Consider the following 6,056-nt stretch of genomic DNA (forward strand, 5'->3'; position numbering starts at 1 on the left):
ATTTATAAACTGGGATTTTTTAATGAAGAACTTGTATTTGATATGAACTTTATAGAATTATTTATAAATTTTTGATTTAAATGCCAAAAGATTATACAGAGATATATAGTTTTATATAATTATTGTGACTACTTAAATTATAATCCCCAAAGGGCCATATCTTCTTGATAATTCTTCCTGAATAGTATCTTTGTGTCCTGGCTTTTTCACTTTTAAAATTTACTTTGGTGACTATTCTGAAGGAGTAAGCAATATAAAACAATTAGGATATATTCAGCCACCCCCCGACTGCACGTCAAAATGCTAAGCCCCGAAGCATGCTCTGGATGTCCTTTCTGTGGTGACAAAGGGGAGTGAGAACCAGATCAAGACCTTCCTCTTCAGCTACTGCTACAATATTGCAACTGTCGAGGATGCCTTTGGCAGGAATGCACTCCACCTGGTTTCCTCCTGTGGGAAGAAAGGTGTATTAGATTGCCTTATTGAGAAAGGAGTGGATTTGCTGGTGAAAGACCAGGAGTCAGGCTGGACAGCACTGCACAGAAGCATTTTTTATGGACATATTGATTGCGTTTGGTCTCTGTTGAAGCATGGCGTAAGCTTGTATATGCAACATAAAGAAGGATTGTCACCGATGGATCTTCTCATGAAGGACAGGCCAACTCACGTTGTGTTTAAGAACACTGACCCCACAGAAGTCTATACTTGGGGAGATAATACAAACTTCACTCTGGGTCATGGAAGCCAGAATAGCAAACATCATCCAGAGATGCTGGACTTGTTCTCCAGGAGTGGGGTTTATATCAAGCAGGTGGTGCTTTGAAAATTTCATTCAGTGTTTCTGTCCCAGAAAGGGCAGGTTTATACCTGTGGCCATGATTGTGGAGGACGGTTAGGCCATGGAGATGAACAGACATGCTTGGTTCCTAGGCTTGTGGAAGGACTATCTGGTCACAATTGTTCCAAAGTAGCAGCTGCCAAGAGTCACACTGTTGTGTTAACTGACGATGGATGTGTTTATACATTTGGTCTCAACATGTTTCACCAGTTAGGAATTATTCCTCCACTGGCTAGTTGTAATGTACTCAGACAGATACAGACAAAATATCTGAAAGGAAGGACTATCATTGGAGTAGCAGCAGGCAGGTTTCATACAGTGCTGTGGACTCGAGAAGCTGTTTACACACTGGGACTGAATGGTGGACAATTGGGTCACTTACTGAATCTCAATGGAGAAAAGCGTGTCACAACCCCTCACCAAGTCTCTGCCCTTCATCATAAGGATATCGCTGTGTCATTGGTAGCTGCAAGTGATGGCGCCACAGTCTGTGTCGCCACAAGGGGAGATATTTACTTACTTGCAGACTATCAGTGCAAGAAGATGTCAACTAAACAACTAAACTTGAAAAAGGTTCTTGTCTCTGGAGGTTGTATGGAATACAAGGTTGATCCTGAACATGTGACAGAAAATGGGGGTAAAAAAAATGTGCGCCCTTGCTCTGGATGGAGCTGGAAGGGTATTTTGCTGGAGATCACTCAGCAGTTCTCTGAAACAGTGCCGATGGGCCTATCCTCTCCAGGTGTCAATCTCTGATATTGCTTTAAATAGAAATGAAGTTCTGTTTGTCACACAGGATGGGGAAGGATTTAAAGGGAAATGGTTTGAAGACAAAAGAAAGAATTCTGAAAAGAAAGACATTTTACCAAACCTCCATCATTCCTCATCAGATGTGTCTTGTGTCTCTGATACAAATAGTGTGTATGAAAGAATTCCACTTGAGAAACTTCCTTTTGCCCATAGAGCTGTTAGTGTCAGCACAGATCCAAGTGGGTGCAACTTTGCAATCCTACAGTCAGACCCTAAAACAAGCCTTTATGAAATTCCACTTGTGTCTTCATCATCTTTTTTTGAAGAATTTGGCAAGCTCCTGAGGGAGACACATGAAATGGACAGCTTCCACGATGTGACCTTTCAAGTTGGCAATAGACACTTTCCTGCACATAAATACATTTTGGCAGTGTGCTCTGACTTCTTCCAGAAGTTATTTCTTTCAGATGGCTCTCCTTTAGAACTGACAGATGTTTACCGGAAAGATGAAGATGCTGCTGGGTGCCATCTCTTTGTGGTGGAGAAAGTTTATCCTGACTTGTTCGAATACCTGTTACAGTTCATGTACACAGATACCTGTGACTTCCTAACTCATGACTTCAAACCAAGAATGCTCGTGAACAAAAAGGCAGACGACCGTAAGGGCTCCCCAGATTCTCTTGTGCATGCTGTGAATTGCCACGTGGATGATAAACAGAAGTCAGCATTTGAGGTGTATAGAAGCAACCAGGCTCACACACTCAGTGAACGGCAGAAGAGCAAACCCAAATCTTCTAAAAAGGGATAAGGTGTTGGGGAAGATGATCCTGTAAGGATGTTGCAAAATGTTGCAAAGAAATTTGGCCTCAGTAATTTGAGTAGCAGGTTAGATGGAGTCAGATTTGAAAATTTAAAAAATTAATGTTATTGAGAAGAAAACTGGTAATTAACTGAAGCTAAGTCAGAAAAAATGTTCCTTTCTATATGATGTTACCATGAAGTCTGTGGATGGAAAGGAATTCCCCTGTCATAAATGTGTGCTCTGTGCAAGTCTTGAGTATTTCCACAGCATGCTTAGCAGATCGTGGATTGAGGCCTCCAGTTGTGCAGCTCTGGAAATGCCAATCCAGTCTGAGATTTTGAAAGTTATTTTGGACTACCTCTACACTGATGAAGCTGTGGTGATAAAAGAGCCTCAAAATGTGGATTTTGTTTGTAGTGTTCTTGTCATGGCTGATCAGCTTCTCATAACTAGGTTAAAGGAGATTTGTGAAGTAGCATTGACTGAAAACGTTACCCTTAAGAATGCTGCTATGCTGCTGGAATTTGCAGCAATGTACAATGCTGAGCAGTTGAAACTCTCATGTTTACAGTTCATAGGACTGAATATGGCAACTTTACTTGAAGCAAGGTCTCTTGATGTTTTAAGTGAGGATGTCTTGAAGGATCTTTCCATATTTTACCAAAAACTGATTCCAGCAGTGGAGAGAGGAGTCATTATACAATATCAAGATGGACCAGATATTAGCTACATGCAAGTAGAAGACGGAGAGGTCTTTTTTAAAGAAGATATAAACATGGAACCAAATTACTTGGAAACTATGTTCAAGAAGGCGAAAACAAGAGCTAAAAAGAAGCCACGGAAGCGCTCAGACAGTTCAGGAGGCTATAAGCTTTCAGATGTTATCCAGAGTCCACTGTCTGCAGGATTATTAAAGTCTGCAAAAACAAATTCTGTGGAGTCTGTTCCAGAATTATTGACCTCAGACTCTGAAGGAAGCTATGCAGGAGTTGGTAGTCCCAGAGACCTACAGTCACCTGACTTTACAGCAGGATTCCATTCGGAAAAGGTTGAGGGGAAAGCTAAGCCATATGTGAATGGTACACCTCCTCCATGTCCTAGGGAAGATTTAAAACCATGGGAAAAATCACCAACAACTAAGTCTGCTCCCCAGTTCATCCCCAGTAACAGAGTAGACACTGCAGACTCTTCCAGTTGGGTTGCCGGCTCTTGCAGTCCTGTGAGTCCTCCTGTTGTGGATCTTAGAACCATCATTGAAACAGAAGAAAACAGACAGAAATATGGCACAGCACCAAAGTCAAACTTAGGAAAAATTATTTCTCATGGAATCAAACTTTCTCAGAAGCAACGAAAAATCATTGCATTGACCACCAAAGAAAACAATTCAAGAACAAACAGCGTGGAACCTGTTCTGACAGCTCCGTCAAAGTCCCCCAAGAATGCATGGGCATCTCTACACTCACCTTCATCCAGGTCATTCCAGGATTTTTTTTACTAGAAGAAAAGAAACCTGTTACTGGCCATGGTTCAGGAGATCATGTCAAAAAAGTTTGTTTTAAAGGAACTGAAAACTCTCCAGCCCTAAATGTTGCAAGATGTTCAACTCATGGAACTCCAGGACTAGAAACCAATCATGTTTCTGATTTTCCACTTCTAGACAGTCCCAACCCCTGGCTGTCTTCCTCCCTGGCGGCTTCTCCCGCGGTGGCTCCAGTCACGTTTGCTTCCTTTGTAGAAGAGTGGCAACAAGAAGCTGCCCTCATGAGAAGCCAAGAGAAACCCTTGGCTCTCATTCGGGTTGAGGAGCATGCAATACAAGACCTGCTGGTTTTCTATGAGGCATTTGGCAACCCCGATGAGTTTGTCGTCGTTTAAAGGACACCACAGGGGCCTCTGGCTGTGCCTATGTGGAACAAGCATGGGTGCTAGCTCACTGGAGAGAGGATGCTACTCCCCAGTTGTGGCTGCTCCATCCACATGATGGAAACGCATGCGCAAGCGTTCTTACAGATTTGTTAGCGTATTGTCTGGTCATAGCAAGAATGAATATGATTTCTTCCCATAGTTTATAATGTTCGTATGACTAGTGAGAAATTATGATTTTAGTAACTTTCATGTGAAAATGTGTCAGGAAAAATGTTAGGCTAAAGTTGGTTAGATTATTTCTTCTAAATTACCTAAGGAAAATATGGGTGAAATGTAAAGCTTAGGAATAATTCATTAAAAATAATTTTTTTCACTTGAGAATATGCAGTGATTTAGAAGAGCTCACCACATATGTTTTTTAAAATAAGACATTGATAAGCTTAAGGCAGGAGCCTCAAGCATTACTTCTGATTCACTGATAGCCAGAATGTTGTTTGCCTGAGTAGATGTGTCTCTGTTGTTGCTTTGTCACTGGACTGTTAATTTCTTAGGCCTCTTTATAGTTGCTGGACAGTTTATGATCATAGCTTCTGTGGGAGATTTGAATTCATGGATTTTTTTTTGGAGGGGGGTAGGAAAGTAGCAAGAGAAGACAGACATATAAATTTCTAATTGTGAAATAATCAGTTTCTTAAGGTGTTAAGTTTTTCTAAAACAAGCATAATATTGCTGAATAGTTTACCAGAGTGGTTGTTTATAGTTACTTTTAGTCTGTGTAGTCAGAATTTCTGTGAGCCTAGATTATATGTGTACATGGAAATTTTGATTATTTTCTTTATAGTATTCTGTTTGGTTTGCTTTTAAATGTTTAAAATTAAAAATAATTTTAAAATGTGGAAAAAAAGAACACACATGTGATCATGCACTGACATGTATACACATATTTACATGAAAATAATATTGAAGATATCTTCACAAAAAGAGAAATGCTATGTGATTTCTCTCATGACAGAGATATAGATTAGTAAATCTATAAAAATAGAAAGTACCAATAGTGGTTCTTACAGGTTAGGGAAGGACAAATAAGAGCTGTTTGATTATTTAGTGTTTTAGTTTTGTAAGAGGAAAAGATCAGAAGCCTGGTTACATAGAATCTAAATGCAAATATCCTTTTGACTATAGCTACCCCAGGTTACAGAGTATATTACACTCCACACTTTTCTTTTCTATTACAGCCTCAATCCCATCTCTGGAACTCTTCACCCTCAATTTCACTATAAACAACCTGCACCATACAGAGAGCATGGAATCTCAAGGATCTAAGATATTCAACAGCACAGAGAGGATCTTGAATAGCCTGGTAAGAGCTCTCTCTGCCTCACCCTGTATCCACTCAGTCTGGTGTCCCTTGGCTCTTAGTTCATCATCTCTTTTATCAACAGCTCAAGCCCATGTTCAAGAATAGCAGTATTGGACATCTTTATTCTGGCTGCAGACTGATCTCACTGAGGTAAGAAGACCAGAATAGATGTGCAAGGCATGTAGAACATCAACAGAAACTAACTCCTAATGTCTTGCTCCTAGACATTAGATATTCTAGAGGCATGTGACCACTAATTCTTCTCTACTCCTTTTTCTTTCAGTAGGAAAAATGTAGACTCCTTTTATTTTTCCAGGAGACAAATGGTGTGTGACTGTATTGAACACTTATTGTTAAGTTTTCTCATAATTTCATTTCTGTTGCTGTGATAAAATACTCTGACAAAAAAAATCAACAGACATAAGAAAATATTTTGGCTT

At 40.0% G+C, this 6,056-nt stretch overlaps 1 pseudogene; it reads left to right on the forward strand.

The window, feature by feature from the left end:
* Positions 1 to 242: 242 nt before the first annotated feature.
* On the forward strand, positions 243 to 4,319 carry LOC114616101 (annotated as a pseudogene).
* The last annotated feature ends 1,737 nt before the right edge of the window (positions 4,320 to 6,056 follow it).

Source organism: Grammomys surdaster, unplaced genomic scaffold, assembly GCF_004785775.1.
Source record: "Grammomys surdaster isolate TR1022 unplaced genomic scaffold, NIH_TR_1.0 278948, whole genome shotgun sequence".
Classification (NCBI taxonomy): domain Eukaryota; kingdom Metazoa; phylum Chordata; class Mammalia; order Rodentia; family Muridae; genus Grammomys; species Grammomys surdaster.